This window comes from Cydia fagiglandana, chromosome 21 (assembly GCF_963556715.1).
Source record: "Cydia fagiglandana chromosome 21, ilCydFagi1.1, whole genome shotgun sequence".
Taxonomy (NCBI): Eukaryota; Metazoa; Arthropoda; class Insecta; order Lepidoptera; family Tortricidae; genus Cydia; species Cydia fagiglandana.
The window spans coordinates 14,464,724-14,484,249 of record NC_085952.1 but is presented as its reverse complement, the minus strand read 5'-3'; the positions used below and the strand labels follow the sequence as shown (position 1 = coordinate 14,484,249).

At 37.8% G+C, this 19,526-nt stretch overlaps 1 long non-coding RNA gene across 1 annotated transcript; it reads left to right on the top strand.

Annotated features, from left to right (window-relative positions):
- Nucleotides 1-16,832: 16,832 nt before the first annotated feature.
- Nucleotides 16,833-18,248, top strand: LOC134675287 (uncharacterized). The gene is made up of 3 exons (XR_010099716.1): nucleotides 16,833-16,881; nucleotides 17,631-17,729; nucleotides 18,193-18,248. It is a non-coding gene; the product is annotated as an uncharacterized LOC134675287 (long non-coding RNA).
- The last annotated feature ends 1,278 nt before the right edge of the window (nucleotides 18,249-19,526 follow it).

Genomic DNA, 19,526 nt, shown 5'->3' with positions numbered 1-19,526 from the left:
GTCACAAACTTACACAAGTGTACCAAATTTCAACTTAAATGCTCCAGTAGTTTCGGAGAAAATAGGCTGTGACAGACGGACAGACAGACAGACAGACAGACGCACGAGTGATCCTATAAGGATTCCGTTTCTTCCTTTTGAGGTACGGAACCCTAAAAAAACTAATTTACAGATTCTAATCCTCCTACCAAGCGACCAGCTTTGCGTGGAGGGCTAGACGATTTGCTCGCAGGTAAGCACTACATATTATTAGTAATAAATATCGAGTATTTTGTATTTATAGTCTCGCAAACACACCTTGTCAATCAGTAGAACCAGGAAAATTATACGCATTCCTTTCTTTCGGGTGCTAGTACTAGCTTAAGACAAAGACAGTATGATTCTCTATGTCTGTGTTTGAAATAAGATAATCCTGGGGAAAACTTTATACGTACATATTTATCGGAAAACGTTACTTATTTTTTGACAGACGTGGATGTTGACATAAATGTACGGCTACAACCGAAAGAAAAACAAATAAGTAAGTGAAATTTGTACGTAAGTACAAATAAAAAACAAATATTTATTTGGGGGCAATAATAACAAAACATTTATTTCAAGCAAGTATTGGTTGTAAACAGTCGGAAGCCGGTGTTGCTCGAAGGTTGTTATAATATGCCATTCCTGAAATACTGTACTGTACTAGGTACAAAAAAATCACAATTTTTTATGTAGATTGTAGAATCTACATAAAAGTCAAGCCATGAAAAAATAAATGTATACGGATAGTAGGTACCCAATTACCCAAAAGGCTTTGTAGTTTGTATACTCGTAGTTTGGTGCGAGAATAGATCGTCTGTGTAATATTGTGTTTTAAATTATTATTTGTGATTTTTTTATGTACAGTATTTCAGGAATGACATATTATAACAACTATTTACAACACTTAATTGTAGCTTCAAATAAATGTTTTGTTTTTATTGTCCCTAAATAAATATTATTTTTTTATTTTATTCCTACATTTTGGTATTTCTAATTTTTCAGACGATCAAGATTCTCATCAAGTGGTACCAGGTAGATTATACTGTATTAAACATATTATCTCTTTAGATCTACCTAGGCTATAATACCTAACTTGAAGGTTGATAAGTTTTGCAATAACCTTCCTGTTTTAGCTACCATAAAATCTGTACTTTTTTGTAGATGATGAAATCATGCAGCAAAGTAAGTACCTAATTACAATAAAATTATTTATTTAATTTTAAATTACTTAATTCTAATATTGTTTAGTCTATGTAAAAGAAGAAATAAAACCACATTATACAAATAGAATTAAAATTCTTGATTCATCCAAAACTATACCTTACTTACTATAAACTACAACTAAGGTAAGCTGGGGTAAGACTATCACCGGGGTTATCTTACCCCGAGCAAAATAAACTATGTTAGTCTTACCCCACCTTACCTTATAACTGTAACTAAATTAATTTATTTCCTCGCTGGATTGTTAGGCTGAAATGTCTTCTAATATAAACTACTTAGATTTTATGCTGAAATGTCTTCTAATATAAACTACTTAGATTTTATAAGATTACAAAATTATCTTTCTCAGATGACGAATTTTTTCGCAAAAGGCCAACATCTTTGGAGGGTAAGTTTGACAAGTTTTTGCTACAGTTAAAAAATAACAGCCTGAAATTGTAAGATTACAAAATATGCTTTCTCAGATGCTAATCATTTGCGCAAAAGGCCAACATCTTCTTTGGAGGGTAAGTAAATTTCCAAGTTTTTGCTAAATATTAAAAAATAATATGTATAAGTAACAGCCTGTATTTGCGTGAATAAATAGATAACATTGACAAATGCTGGTTATTAATATTATCTGTTTGTTTTTTTGTTTCATCTTAACACCAACAAAATTAAAATATGTAGGTACATTCTGCATCAGAATCAGAATAAGAATCAAGCATTTTATTCGTGATAAACTTAAAACTAAGATTACATACAAGAGTATAACTAAAAACTACAAATATTAATAAAGTTGGTAAGCGTTAAAGTTTACCACGAAATGGGCTCGCCTCAGCGTAATACCTACTGACCCGAGAGCCAGCGCTGATCTTCCGGTGAGACCATTTGTGGGCCACGAACGCAGCCGTACGACACGGCCATATCATAAGCTGAACGCAGCCTTTGCAGCAGCGACCGGCGCCATCAAATAAATTATACCGAACAAAGTTGCCAAATAACAAAAAAAAACGGAACACATCGCCAATCTTTTTCCTCGTTGGATTGTTAGGCTGAAATGTCTTCAAATATAAACTAGGTACTTAGATTTTATAAGATTACAAAAATTGCTTTCTCAGATGCTAATCATTTGCGCAAAAGGCCAACATCTTCTTTGGAGGGTAAGTAAATTTCCAAGTTTTTGCTACATATTAAAAAATAACAGCTACTTATAGGTGGTATAGGCCTGTGTTTGAGTGAATAAATTGATCCCATTGACAAATGGTAATTATCTGTTTCTTTTTAACTTACAAAATTCTAATTATTTAATTAAGTAAGGTACAGTCTGCAATCCGCATCGAATAAATAATGTCGATCAAAGTGGCCAAATAAATTGAAATACATCGTTAATCTATTTCTTCTTTGGATTGTTAGGTTAAAATGTCTTCAAGTGTGAACTAAAGTCTGACCAGAAATATACGATTATTGTCAAGAGGGCGCTATTGTTCTGTATGTGGTGACAGTTCAGTTTAAATTGAAAAAAATAGTTCCAATGAAATTCCGTAATCTGGCGCGTCCCATATAACCATTCCAGTCGCAGAATCATCAAAGTGGTAACTAAATGTCAGATGTGTCGTAACAGAGTCCACACAATGTGTCTAGAATTGTTTCGAAACAAAGTGTCGTCGCCGTGTCTACACTTTTCCGTAACAAGGTGTCGACACATTTGTGTGCACTTTGCGTGCGGTTTGCGACTAAATCTGACAGCAAATTTGTGACAGCAAATGTCAATATAAAATACCTCTTGAAAACCAAGGTTTGTCAAACTACTATTAGTGTCTCGTGTGCTCGTAATTCTAGTAAGTCATCATCCCACCAAAAACATTCTGTAAAAAACTAGCAGAGTCTCGATGGAGCTGCTTGTTTATCTCTAAAAAGTAATGAAATCTAGACAAAGTCGTGCCAAGTCTAAGGTTCCTTACTGCGATTTCTTTATTATTATAGTTAATGTTGTGTGACTTGGCCGTTGAAGGGTACACAAGGGTACAAAACCAGGTGCTCCATGACACCATTGCACCAATCTGCCATTGCACCAAAAAGAAGTGTTTGTTTCAGGCTCGCCCATACATAAGTATTATTGAAATACCCAGCTTTATCAAGCCTACAATTGACTGGTTATTGAATCAACGTTTTCCAAGTGGCAATTTTCCATCGTCAATGGGTAGCGGTTCTGGCGATAGATTGGTGCAATGGTGTCATGGAGCACCTGGTTTTGTACCCTTGTGTACCCTTCAACGGCCAAGTCACACAACATTAACTATAATAATAAAGAAATCGCAGTAAGGAACCTTAGACTTGGCACGACTTTGTCTAGATTTCATTACTTTTTAGAGATAAACAAGCAGCTCCATCGAGACTTGGCTAGTTTTTTACAGAATGTTTTTGGTGGGATTTCACTTCTTTTTGTAGAAACCCCCTGGCACTGATTAAAATAACCGACTTGGTTTCATATTACATCTCAAAACTTTTTTGTAGTAAAAGCGTTGCGAGACTTGCACCTTTTTACATGTAATGTTTTTGATGGGATCTCATCTCTTTTTGTAGGCAGTCCTTCTTTTCGGGTACTCATACCCATACTATGTATACACATATCATAACTAAACATATCTTCATTCATACTCACATCGTACATCGTAGTGTACCTTTACTTTACCAACTATTTGTAGAAACTGCAACAGTAACTTTGTAATATCATATATTTATATGGGATTACAAACTTACTTATGCAGTTCTTATATCTTTAAAACGTGACTGATATTGCAATATTTTTAGGTTTTCCCTTTATGTGGCCATTAAACCCTAACTCTGTACCAAATTTCAGCTCTCTGAGTTTATGGGAAGTACTAGTTCTATTCTGATGATCATGAGTGAGTTTCATAAATGCGAAACTTTGCTTTCGCTTAACTTCGGAACTAAATGACCTACAGACTTGAAATTTTGGATTTTAAGTATGTGATTATAGCTTACTGGATGACCAAAATTTCTGCGTTCTGGTCTTATCCAGAGGTTCTTTAATAGGGGCCTGAAAATGCGGCGAAATGGTTCCAGTAAAGGATGGTACGGCAGTGTTTGCTCGGCAGCGTTTGCTTGGGAGTAAAAAACAAATTTCTAGTTTTGTGCAGTGTGACGATAATGTTCAAATTACTGGTATTCCAATTGAGCGAGTATATAAAGCTCGTAATCTTGGTATTTTAATGGATTGTCACCTTAGTTTCGAGGAGCATGTTATGGACACGGTCCGCAACTGTTTCTATAGGCTGAAAGTGCTTTACGGGTTGCGTCAATTCATTTCTGTAGACCTGAGAATAAAACTTTGTGAAGCTCTGGTACTGTCCAAATTTAATTACTGTGACACAGTTATCGGCCCGTGTTTGTACAAGAAAACTCAAAAGCTGATCCAAAGGGTTCAAAATGCCTGTGCCCGTTATTGTTTCAACATTCCTCCTCGAACATCGGTTTCACCTTACCTATCTAGTGCAAGGCTGCTTAAGATGGAACATAGGCGACACCTTCACTTAGCTTCTCTTCTGTTTGGTGTAATTAAATGCGGCAAGCCTACCTATCTTTTGGAGAAATTACTTTGGCGACAACAAAGGCGGACCGATCGTATTACAGCTAACCTGAAGCCGCTCATCGCACCGAAATATAAATGTGCTGCATTCCGTGGCAGCTTCCGGTTCCAAGCTACCAAGTGCTGGAATGACTTGCCACCTCCTATTAGAAACTGTGGTTCCAAATTCGGTTTCAAACGGAAACTGCGTGAAATACTTATTAACACTCAAATTGAATCTGGACCCGCTGCACATTATCAAAATATCGGTAAATAAATCACAAACATTTTAATTCTTTATTTTTATGCCGCTTTCATATTTTTTTTCTTTATGCCACTTTTTTTCTTTTATGCTGCTTTTAAACTCAAAATAACTATTAATTTATTTTTTCACTTACTTTATTATTATGGTTTTTATTTTTCTGTATATATATATTATATCATTTTTTTATATATTACTAATATTTAATGTCACTCCCTAAGGCCTTGGCAGAATAACAGCGTTGGAATTTGCCTCGTTTGCAAATTGCAACAATATGCTGAGACAGGGCCTTTTCCCTACGCCACACATTGCTGGACCCAAGTGTGTAATTTTTTTTTTCCGTTTTGTTTTTTTAATGTGTACATAATTTCTTTGTTTTGTTGTTCTAATTATCTTATTTCTTTCATATTATTGTCCTGTGTATGTGTGTTTTATGGAATAAATGTCTTTCTTCTTCTTCTTCTTCTTCTTCTTCTTCTTCGCGCTCGACTTGGCGGGGGCACTGCCGTGCCCCCCGATGGGCGATGCGAATGATAAAAATCGACCAAAACCATATAAACACCCAACACCCGTCAACCTTTTACAGAAAAGTTTTTAAAGAAATGCAATACGCTACTAGGTCAGGCAACGAAAGTTCAATAAAGTTGTAGAGGGAAATGCTCAGAACACAATTTTTGGCTCCTTAACTTGGTTTGGACAAGTTAGGAGGTGAACATATCAAAAGTCCTCGGCCGTAGCCTTTGAGGGGGGGGGGGGGGGGGGGCTTTGAGGGGGCTTTGAAGGTCCCATTTTCCGGTTTTTCGATTATATCTCGGAAACTATGCATCGTAGCGACATGGCCACTTATAGAAAATGAAAGTTAATTTAATTTGTTACAAGTTTATTTAGTCAATTTTTTCCATATATTGAATAGTTTTTGAGATATCCGCTCTTGAAACTTTATTTAGGGCTCTCAATTTTATCTTGATCTCTACATCAGTGAAGGTGCTAGGCCGTGTTCCACAAAATTTATAAACAATTTTTTTAGGGTTCCGTACCTCGAAAGGAAAAAATTGAACCCTTATAGGATCACTCGTGCGTCTGTATGTCTGTCCGTCTGTCACAGCCTATTTTCTCGGAAACTACTGGACCAATTAAGTTGAAATTTGGTACATATATGTAAATTAGAGACCCAAAGACGGACATATAACGTAAACAAATTGATTTTATACCCAAAAAATGACCATTGCATACATACTGTGCCTTAAACTGTTTTTTGTCAAGTTTTCAAAGACAATACAAAAACCGGGCAAGTGCGAGTCTGACTCGCGCACGAAGGGTTCCGTACCATAAACCAAAAAAAACAAAAACAAAAAAAAGCAAAAAAAAAACGGTCACCCATTCAAGTACTGACTCCTCCCGACGTTGCTAAACTTTGGTCAAAAATCACGTTTGTTGTATGGGAGCCCCATTTAAATCTTTATTTTATTCTGTTTTTAGTATTTGTTGTTATAGCGGCAACAGAAATACATCATCTGTGAAAATTTCAACTGTCTAGCTATCGCGGTTCGTGAGATACAGCCTGGTGACAGACGGACGGACGGACGGACGGACGGACAGCGAAGTCTTAGTAATAGGGTCCCGTTTTACCCTTTGGGTACGGAACCCTAAATATGACATTGATGCATCAAGGCGGTTTGTTAACAAGTGCCTACCGGTAAACGCGAAAATCGAAATTTAGTTATCCGCCTCTTTATCGCTCGAATATGCGAGAGTGATAGAGAGGCAGAAACCGAACCCTCGATTGTCGTGTTTCACGATAGGCGATATGTGAGTGACGTAGTGACGCATGTTTGTTTACTGTATGTGTACTACTAGTGCCACCTACGCAGAGCTTTGCCTAATATTCCCTATTGTCTACATCACTGTAATTGAAGTCACAGGCCTCCATGGGCTACGGTAAACGCTTACCATCAGACGGGCGGTGTGGTTGTTTGCCACCAACATGTTAATTAAAAAAAAACTCCACCATATCGCCAGTTAATAAATACTTATTTTGCGAAGCTAATGACATTTGTCACAAGAAATACGACAATTGTCACGAAATTCCGACACAGAACTCAAGAATTACCGAAAGTTCTTTGAAATCTTGTGACAATTTCCATCATTATCATCATAAACATCGCAAAAGAAATACATGTTTTTGCCGATATAATAAAGTTTTTAAAAATAATACAATGATGGTGACAAACAGGAATACGGCCCGCCCGATGGTAAGCGATAACCGTAGCCCATGGATGCCTGTGACGTCAGCAACAATGAGACTTGTCGAAATGTCGCACCTGTCACGTTACGTCACATTGTCACGCCAGGGAGTACATCTGAAAATTGTGTGTTCCCATTTGTCCCCATACCGATAAGGTGGGAAAAAATGGGAAATATTTACATGCAAATCCTATTCCATCTGTTCCCTACGGAGATAAATGGGAATACATCCGAAAATTGTGTGTTCCCATTTGTCCCCATACCGATAAGGTGGGAAAAAATGGGAAATATTTACATGCAAATCCTATTCCATCTGTTTCCTACGGAGATAAATGGGAATACATCCGAAAATTGTGTGTTCCCATTTGTCCCCACCCCGATAAGGTGGAAAAAATGGGAAATATGTATTTACATGCAAATCCTATTCCATCTGTTCCCTGCGAGGATAAATAGGATTACATCCGAAAATTGTGTGTTCCCATTTGTCCCCACCCCGATAAGGTGGGAAAAAATGGGAAATATTTACATGCAAATACTATTCCATCTGTTCCCTGCGGGGATAAATGGGATTACATCTGAAAATTGTGTGTTCCCATTTGTCCCCACCCCGAAAAGGTGGGAAAATTGGGAAATATTTACATGCAAATCCTATTCCATCTGTTCCCTACGGGGATAAATGGGAATACATCTGAAAATTGTGTGTTCCCATTTATCCCCACCCCGATAAGGGGGGGAAAAATGGGAAATATTTACATGCAAATCCTATTCCATCTGTTCCCTACGGGGATAAATGGGAATACATCTGAAAATTGTGTGTTCCCATTTGTCCCCACCCCGAAAAGGTGGGAAAATTGGGAAATATTTACATGCAAATCCTATTTCATCTGTTCCCCACGGGGATAAATGGGAATACATCCGAAAATTGTGTGTTCCCATTTGTCCCCACCCCGATAAGGTGGAAAAAATGGGAAATATTTACATGCAAATCCTATTCCATCTGTTCCCTACGGAGATAAATGGGAATACATCCGAAAATTGTGTGTTCCCATTTATCCCCACCCTGATAAGGTGGAAAAAATGGGAAATATTTACATGCAAATCCTATTCCATCTGTTCCCTGCGATGATAAATGGGATTACATCCGAAAATTGTGTGTTCCCATTTGTCCCCACCCCGATAAGGTGGGAAAAAATGGGAAATATTTACATGCAAATACTATTCCATCTGTTCCCTGCGGGGATAAATGGGATTACATCTGAAAATTGTGTGTTCCCATTTGTCCCCACCCCGAAAAGGTGGGAAAATTGGGAAATATTTACATGCAAAGCCTATTCCATCTGTTCCCTGCGGGGATAAATGGGATTACATCTGAAAATTGTGTGTTCCCATTTGTCCCCACCCCGAAAAGGTGGGAAAATTGGGAAATATTTACATGCAAAGCCTATTCCATCTGTTCCCTACGGGGATAAATGGGAATACATCCGAAAATTGTGTGTTCCCATTTGTCCCCACCCCGATAAGGTGGAAAAAATGGGAAATATTTACATGCAAATCCTATTCCATCTGTTCCCTACGGAGATAAATGGGAATACATCCGAAAATTGTGTGTTCCCATTTGTCCCCACCCTGATAAGGTGGAAAAAATGGGAAATATTTACATGCAAATCCTATTCCATCTGTTACCTGCGAGGATAAATGGGATTACGTCCGAAAATTGTGTGTTCCCATTTGTCCCCACCCCGATAAGGTGGGAAAAAATGGGAAATATTTACATGCAAATACTATTCCATTTGTTCCCTGTGTGGATAAATGGGATTACATCTGAAAATTGTAAGTTCCCATTTGTCCCCACCCCGAAAAGGTGGGAAAATTGGGAAATATTTACATGCAAATCCTATTCCATCTGTTCCCTACGGGGATAAATGGGAATACATCTGAAAATTGTGTGTTCCCATTTGTCCCCACCCCGATAAGGTGGAAAAAATGGGAAATATTTACATGCAAATCCTATTCCATCTGTTCCCTACGGAGATAAATGGGAATACATCCGAAAATTGTGTGTTCCCATTTGTCCCCACCCTGATAAGGTGGAAAAAATGGGAAATATTTACATGCAAATCCTATTCCATCTGTTACCTGCGAGGATAAATGGGATTACGTCCGAAAATTGTGTGTTCCCATTTGTCCCCACCCCGATAAGGTGGGAAAAAATGGGAAATATTTACATGCAAATACTATTCCATTTGTTCCCTGTGTGGATAAATGGGATTACATCTGAAAATTGTAAGTTCCCATTTGTCCCCACCCCGAAAAGGTGGGAAAATTGGGAAATATTTACATGCAAATCCTATTCCATCTGTTCCCTACGGGGATAAATGGGAATACATCTGAAAATTGTGTGTTCCCATTTGTCCCCACCCCGATAAGGTGGAATAAATGGGAAATATTTACATGCAAATCTTATTCCATCTGTTTCCTGCGAGGATAAATGATAAATGGGATTACATCCGAAAATTGTGTGTTCCCATTTGTCCCCAGCCCGATAAGGGGGGAAAAATGGGAAATATTTACTTTCAAATCCTATTCCATCTGTTCCCTGCGGGAATAAATGGGAATACATCCAAAAATTGTGTGTTCCCATTTGTCCCCGCCCCGAAAAGGTGGGAAATATTTACATGCAAATCCTATTCCATTTACGTACAAAAATGTCCCCCTGTCAACTTTCAATCGAGATTTAATCGATAATTTATTCGATTAATATTCAGATTAATGCAATTTCAATCTATGTTAGGTCGACTAAATTAATCGCGATTAAAATATGAGGATTAACTTTTTTTTATTCCACGGCATGGCTCTTACACTTTGAGAATATCTGAAAACGAATGAACACAAGGAGCCATTTTGCAAATCCAGTAACTTTGTTATTACTTTTGACAGCGCGTGTCATGTGTCAACACAGAGTCGACACAAAGTCGAAACATTTGCGACTACTTTGTGACTGCAATATTTCTCAGCCTTAAACCATATTTATACATCATAATTAACAAGTTTCTTAGTATGTAAAGCGTTATTTCTGTTATTTAAGTATAGTATACGCATCGAAGTACTAAAAATGCATCAAATAATATAGTTATGAACACAGGCACTGAGAAGTAAACAATTTCATTTCCGGCTAAACTAACACAATGTGGTGGCGCGTTGATTATATTACACTTAGTTTATCAAATCACTCGAGCAGTTTAATTCCCCATAATAATTAAGTCCTATTGTAATATAAATGCAAACAATATATAATTACGTCTTGTAATCCGTTTTAGAGATGGCGTATTAATGTCACTTATTTTTATTTAAGCATTTTTCCATCTGACAGTTTCCATTTGACAGGAACGAAATGAACGAATGAACGAATGATTTTGGCATAAAGTAGTCGCAAACCCGAAACAATGTGTGCACACGGCGACCACACTTTATGTCACTTTGTGTCATGTGTCGACCCTTCCCCATTTCTGGTAACTGTGTCGACACGGCGACGACTCTGCGACTGGAATTGTGACCGAAACAGACGGTGTCGACACAAGATGTGTCAACACCGCGTCGTAACGGCGACTAGAAATGGTTGTATGGGGTGACCGCGTGATTATAAATTACTGGCATGAATCTAGTATTAAACTGGATTGGGCATGAGTGGTGGGGATAACTGACAGAACGGGATAGTCTTATATATCTTTCAGTAGGAGTAGCAGCGAAAGCGCTATTATTGTTAGTCCTTGTCACAGTCTCACATATTTTTTGTTCCCCACCGTAAATTTAGTATGGATTATGGTTGGCAAGAAATAAATTCGACCAATCACAGTGTCGCATTGCGTATGTTTTGTCCCTCACGGAGGCACGCGTATACCACTTCTATAGGATTCTACCTTCTATGATTACTGGTCACTGGGCTATAACCGCGAAAATCGAAGTACGCAAATTGCGGGCATTTTTCTCTGTCACACTTATTACGCCTTCATTGGAGTAAAAGAGAAAGATCCCCGCAAGTTGCGAGTTTCGGTTTTCGCGGTAGCCCCTCTGGTCAGGATTTACATAGATTTTATAAGATTACAATGATCGCTTCCTCAGATGCCGGTTATTTGCGCAAAAGGCCAACATCCTCTCCTTCGGATGGTGAGTAAAATTTACTGGAATTCCAAGTTATTGCTACAATTAAAAAAAAACACAGCTAGGTACATCTTATATATTTACCCTGTATTTGAGTGAATAAATAGACCCCATTGACAAATCGTAACTATCTGTTTTTTTTATCTTATCACCAACAAAATTAAACTATGAGAGATCTGCATCAAATAAATAATGTCGATCAAAGTGGCCAAATAAATTGGAATATTTCTGTGTCCCTAGTGAAAAAAGGTATAAGTCTCGGGCAGCGCAGTTGTAAATGGGTATAAGTTCCAAGTAACACCTGTGCCCTTTTACTCCTAGCTGCGTGAGACTTGTACCCTTTTTCATTAGGGCCACAGATTTCTTCTCTGGACTGTTAGGCTGAAATGTCTTATAAACTAAAGTCTGACCAGAAATACATGATTATTGTCAAGAGGGCGCTGTTATTCTCATGTATGTGGTGATAGTTCAGTTCAGATTGAAAAATTTAGTTCCAATGAAATTCCGCAATATGGCGTGTGCTTAATATATTAGGTACTGGTCACTGGTCAGGCTTTACTTAGAATTTACAATGATCGCTTTCTCAGATGCCGATTATTTCCACAAAAGGCCAACATCCTCGTCGGAGCGTGAGTAAATTTCTAAGTTTTTGCTACAATTTAAAAAATAACAGCCATATTTAAAAAAAACTTTACCCTCCCATAGAAAATTGACCAGCCAAAATGTATGAAACAGCCATTTTTTTTTCGCGATTTCGGGGTTGGTTCCATAGTATAAAGTTGCTCAGTGTCGTAAATAGCTATTAGGGTTCATGCATGTGTTAAATTAGTCTTTACGTTTAGGTTGCTATTTTTACTTTTGTATATTATGTTTTACTTTGTGCTCATATATTATGTTCAATGAATTGCGTGGAATGTTTTATATCTAGTTATAAGTCTAGGATTCATGCTCCTTTCATACGTGCTTAATATTGTATCTATTTATAAGTCTAGGATTCGTGCTCCTTTCATACGTGCTTATAATTAACGAGATTGGCAGAAATAAATAAAACTCACTCTGCATATAATATCCACTAGTTCAGAGATACATATCGCCCGGCCATTCCTATATAAACCCGAGCCATTTGTAGCATATTCAGAGAACTCAGAGAGCTTAACTCTATCACTTGCCTGAACACTCTCCAGTAATTAAAATCAGACATATGTGTTTTTATTTCACACAACACATATACCGGTAAATGGAGGTATAGCGGACTTCGAGACAGCACAGCGGCCAGCGCGTTCCAGCGGCGAGTTTCTACGCTTCACCCAACGAACCCCTTCACTAAAAGTTACAGTCTACACTCCACACTCAGTCTAATTCCAAAACCTCCCTTGCAACGGATTATTTTGTCCATGCCATTATTTTTTGGCCACCCTGTGTTTTTAATGCGGACAGTACTCGTAAGCACGCTGCTCAAGCGCAAGCGAATTATTACCTATAAATTATAATGCAAGATGGTTGTAATATTGACTATAGGTACGTAAAAGTATAAAACTTTGCCCTTTAACTTAATTTTGCCCACCGCGTCACAGTTCAGTAAGAGCGAAATAACTAAATATGAAACTTAAAAGTAGTTACAGATTTCTGAAGAAAGTGAAAATGCGGTGGGCAAAGTTTTATAATTTTACGGTATGTCTAATATCTACTTTTTGTTTTTTTATTAGAATCCGACGATGACGAGGGACTTCCCATCATGCGGACTGTAATGCCACATAGTTCGCCTGAAAATAGTTTGTACCTACTTACTTACTTATTTAACTTTTTATCGCTTCATTCATAAACGTTTACTAAAATTGACAAGCCGATAATCATCGTTTGTCCCTTTCCGACGTATTGGTATGATGGAAAGGGACGAACGATTATTATCAGCTTGTCAACTTTAGTAAACGTTTATGAATAAGGGGGTTAAACTTTAAGAACTTTCACATGTATCTATACTCTGTATTTTTAGGTATTTAAATAAAACTAAACAAAATCTACCCTCATGGCTCCTTAAGCTAATTGAAGGTAGATAAAAATTACACTATTTATTATTAAGGCAGGGACACACTTATCCCACGTACGGAACGTATGCAATGCATTATGACAATCTGAACCCTGAAAGATGTATGCTTAGAAACGTACGTGGGATAAGTGTGTCCCGAACTTAACAATCACCTTGTATATATTTATTTTGTTTTCTACTTTTGCAGATGGTGATTCTAGTGGAGAACAAATTTCTTATGTACGAGAAGGTAAAGAAGACATTTTAGTCACCTATACTTCGTTTTTTTTAGCATTAGAAATTAGGTACACAATCTTGAGGTGTCCTTTAATTGAAAAACACATTTTAAAAATAACTTACGGCAAATATGTAACAATTATGAATCTAATACGATCATTTATATTCTTCTGCTTTCATAAGTAATAGTTTTTGAATTTTAAAAAGCGTTTTTCAATTAAAAGACATGTCAAGATCGCTTACCTTCTTGCAAGTACTTTCTAATGCTAAAAAAACGAACTATAAATATCACTCATAAAATTCTTAAATATGTATTTTAAGCGGTACTTACACTCATATAATAATACACACATATGTATAGGTATACACACGCCTATTTCCCGGAGGGGTAGCCAGAGACCACGGATTTCCACTCGCTACGATCCTGACATACCTCTTTCGCTTCCTTCACTTTCATGACATTCCTCATACACGCTCGCCGGTTCAGGGTGCTCTTGACCTGGCCTTTCTTCATTTCTCGATCTGATCAGAGAAAGACCGCCGAGGTCTACCCCTTCCACCTCCCCTTTCCACTTCTCCCTCATACACTTTCTTTGTTAGCCTTCTTTCACTCATTCTTTCCATATACCTACCTAATAATACAAAGTAAAAAAGCATTAAGTGACTAATATCAATGGTCATTTACGTCTTTTCTACTTGATTATAATGTTGCCATAGTTACGAACCAAGAGGCAGAGCCACTTGCACCATCCCACTAACCCGGGTTAACCGGTTAAACCTGTATACCATGGTTACCAGTAGGTACAATTTGACACAGGGTTAACGGTTTAACCGGTTAATCGGTTAACTCATAGCGCCCGTGGTTCAAGTTTGAAATCTTTCGCTTGCTCGGGTATCAATATTAGCACGAGAGGTTAAACAAGAACTTGACCCCTTGTAAAACAAATAACTATTATTTTATAATTTATTTGTTATATTATAGGCGCCAACTTATGAAATCCCTTTTTTAACCGACTTCCAAATCCCAAAGGAGGAGGTTATCAATTCGGTTGTAGGTATGTTTTTTTTTATTTTTATTTTTATTTTTTATGTTTGTTACTCCATATCTCCGTCATTACTAGACCGATTTTGAAAATTATTTTTTTGATTGTATGTATATGCATACAGATTGGTCCCGTTTTTGTCAAAATCCAGTTCTGATGATGGGATCCATGAGGAATCGACGGAACTCCTCAAATCTTAAAGGCATACATATGGTGATTTTTGTGTTTTTATCAACAAATCAAGCATATACATTCAAAAACGTGACATTTGATGAAGTGGAACTGCTGATGATGATCAGAACGGAACTCTTCAACGACGCATAGTTCACCTTTGGCGATTTGTCCTCTTCGTTATGTTTGTTAAGCAAGTTAAGTTTTTAAGCCACAATTTTATCAAGCTTGAGTTCTGATGATGGGATCCATGAGAAATCGAGGGAACTCCTCAAATTTTAAAGGCATGCGTATAGAGATTTTTGTATTTTCATCAGAAAATCAAGCATTTTCATTAAAAACTGTCGCATTTGATGAAGTGGAACTGCTGATGATGATCAGAACGGAACTCTTCAACGACGCATAGTTCACGTTTGGCGATTTGTCCTCTTCGTTATGTTTGTTAAGCAAGTTTAGTTTTTAAGCCACATTTCTGTCAAGCTCGAGTTCTGATGATGGGATCCATAAGGAATCGAGGGAACTCCTCAAATCTTAAAGGCATACGTATAGAATTTTTTGTATTTTCATCATAAAATCAAGCATTTACATTAAAAACTGTCGCATTTGATGAAGTGGAACTGCTGATGATGATCAGAACAGAACTCTTCAACGACGCATAGTACATGTTTGGTGATTTCGAATTTCGATTTTGACTTGGACTGGGACCCGGACTCATACCCGGATCCGGTTCGGACCCGGACTCGGACTCGGACTCGGACCCGGACCCGGACTCGGACCCGGACTCGGACCCGGACCCGGACTCGGACCCGGACTCGGACCCGGACTCGGACCCGGACCCGGACTTGGACCGGGACTCGGACCCGGACTCTGACTCAGAAACCCGGACCTTGACCCGGAAAACCACTATGATACCTAAACTAAATAAACCACTATGATTACCGACCATAAAATGTGGGTATGATGATGCCAAACCCCTCCCGCTCAAACTCCCGTACACCGCACCGCATGCGCCGTTAAGTGGGTTAGGTTAGGTTTGAACTGCGATCCTCACAGAACCGAACAAAAGTGGGTTAGGTTTGGTTAGAACTGCGAGTCTTACAGAAACGAAATGCTACTAGAAAAGTGGGTTTGACTAGGTTCGAACTGCGATCCTCACAGAACCGAACTGCTATCAGAGAAGTGGGTTAGGTTAGGCTAGATAACTACGACCCTTACGGAAACGAAATGCTACTAGAAAGTAGGTACTGGTTTTACCTCCTTTTCTACATAGTGCACCATTTACCATATTCTTTCACCGGGCCCCATAGAAGTCGGTTTTTTTTTCTTAAAAAATATTTTGTTATAAAAATGCTGTTTCTTTTCAGATTCGGATGGTGAGTACCTAAAACGATAAAAAAGAATAACCGAAGGAAGCTAATTAATAAAACAACACACACAATATTAATTATACATCAACGCTTCACAACTCGCTTTTACAATAACACACACAATATAACACAAATTTACACACAATATATCAGTGCATCATTTATTAAAAAATGTAACACAGATTTTTCAACAAAAAGTGAGGGTTTGTTAAATTTAACAATAAAAACGCATAAAAAATATCTGAGCAACAGGAAAAATAGTGTGATTGTTTAAAAAAATTATGTAAGATGGGTTGGGGTAAGAATAATGTAATTTTGAAAGGGTTTTTTGTGAGGGGTAAGACAAAAAGTCGTCCGTATACCTACCGGCATTCCTGAATGTGATTGAAAATTCTATTTCAGTTTTATAGTTACTGTAAAAATAGAGTAAGAAAAAGAATAGAGTAGAGTAGAGTAAGAGTAGAGAAGAGTAGAGAATAGAGTATTTAAATATTTAAACCTAAAATTAACAGAAAATCCAGATAATTACCAGAGGCAAAAAAAAGAAGACAGAAAAAAGGGTAAGAAATTTATTATTTCTAAAGATTCTTAATCAAGGAGAAACCCAGAACCACCCAACCAAAGAAAGAGTACAGACGTTGCATGCGAGTTCTCGCATCGTCTAATGGCTCCTCTACACGATGGACCAACTCCAAGGGACGCATTTATGCGTTAGAGGGAGCAAGTGATATTGCTCTCTCATTCTACCGCATGGCTGCGTCCCTTGGAGTGGCCGGCGTTGGCCCATCATGTAGAGGAGCCATAAGATGAGCCCTTAGATAAGTGAATTTATACTTCTAATTATAAGGTGTATTGATAATTGTGTGAGTGAATCTCTTGAATTAATTAAGATCCTTCGAATCATAAAATACCACATAATTGCGTTAAAAAAGGAGGTAATTAAAATTTTACAATATACTCGTAACCATTTCTGTATCGCTTTGGAAGCCATTACTAAAGTTGAAATTATGTGAACATTATATAGTAATTGTATACTTGTCTTACTTTCCCAATATACGCGATACGAAGAACCAGACGCTTGTTTGTCTCCAACTCTATCAAGATCCTCTGACCTCCGCCCACGTGCCATCTATATCGAGGGGCGGGCGGTAAAACCCGATAAAATCAAATGGGTTTTTTGAAATTAAAACTGATGGGCGTAGAGTTCCTATTTAACTGACATAATATGTCGATTTATCAGGTTTGTCCGCCCATCTATCGATATATTTACCTATATGTGTCCATATCTGACGAACTCTTGTATTTTTAGTTCCTGAATGGACGAAAGACTTAAAAAGATACGTAAGAATCCTATCATCAAAGTACCCAAGGGATGGCATGATCAACCACATCAAGCCTGTGATCAAAGGTAAGATATTTTCACCAATTGGGTTCCTGCTGCTGGTCATATTTTTTCGCGATTTCGGGGTTGGCCCCATCGTAAAAGTTGTTCAGTATGACCTATATATTCACCCCTCAGTGTTTGGTGAGTGATGACAAAAGCACCCTGTATATTAGATGGGGATATTCAGTACATTAAAACCCCATCCGGACCCCCATCCACCACGACCATCCGGCACGTATGGAGGTCCAAGGGGTAGGCCTATGTTCAGCAGTGGACGTCTTATGGCTGAGATGATGATGATGATGATTCACTACATTAGTTCCGAATGTCGTAAACATAGGATCTGATGATAGGATCTTGGTGGAATCCGAACCATTATCTTTTATCGGTACAGCCATAGTTTAGCTCATATTTCTGTATTTAAAATAATGGCGGGAAAATGTGTTTTGAAGTCAGTCTGTTTTTGCTAAAGATAATATTTTTTCAGTTTTGGAACGCAATCACAAAGTGAAAATAAAAGATATTGACGGTAAGTAGCCAGTTGTATTGTATTTTTGTATAGGTATCCTATATTAGCATAAGGTCTAAGGTCCTGTTTTCTAAGGGGACCTTGCATTTTGGAGACAAAGCAAACCGCTTGGAACAGGTGTTTCTGGGGGTGATCTGAGCCGATTAAGCCCGGTTGCCAAGAGGTTCCACCCAGCAGGTGGGCAGGGGAGGGGGGGCAAAAGTGGCTCCGGCGCGCCTCACTCTAAGCTATATATCTGCATACATCTAGCAACTATATCAAGTTTGGTGTCTTTTTCGTGTAATTCGAGGATGAAGAATTCATTTCTGTGACTAAATTTTCACTCTTCCATACAAAACAATCGAGAAATTAAAAATTCCAAAAAAATCTTTTCACTTCTTTTTTCGAAAATCTTCTACAAAATTAAAACTATGAGGATTTGCTCTAGAAAAAAAAAACCTGTGAATAGCCCAGTTATCCTACTATATAGAATAGTAAACTTGTTAAACATTTTTTTTTCATAACTCTGATAAAAAAAATGTTTTGTGTCGCGCGGCGTACCTGCATTGTAAGAGCGGTATGCAGCGTTTAGGATTTTTAAGTATGTTTCGATGGTTTCTGATAAGTTGTTATTCTTCTGGTTGTAGAAAATTACTTCTGGACGTGATATATATACAAATATAAATTAAACGTATAAATATAGATGTTGGGAAAACTTTCGCCAATAGAGTTATTATAAATGTGATAAAATTAACAAAGCAGATGTTTGATTAAAATGCGGGTTAAAATACGAGTAAGATATATATTGTTCGCAATTGCCACTACATGCCCATGGGTCCGTGCATTTTAGTTTTTTCTTAACGCAGTTGCACCTCCCTGCGCATTTTGTTTTGCAGCGGCAACGAATAAGCTCTAAACAAGCAGCGGCCGCCGCAGGTAGGCTTGTACATATGGGCTCCCAATAACCATTTTGTTTGGACCAGCTCCAGTCAGCAGGACATGGAAGCTGTTGCTGAGGGGCTATAATCTGTCCCCAAACATAGCCTCCTTGGTAAACTGCACGGAGAAATATGTTTACGTGGGTAGGGCATCTTCCATTGGATGCAGATTCTCTAACTGAAGATTTTTTTTTGTAAATAGTACTTTTCGGCACTCTTTTGCACTCGTACTTGTACCTGATGTACTCGTAAAATCAGTAACAAAATACTATGCATTTTGTTAAAATAACGTCTAGGGGCCAATTCACACCTCGTAATTCAAATCTGTCCATACTTACTATTGTAAGACTCTTACTTGCCATACAAGACAATAAC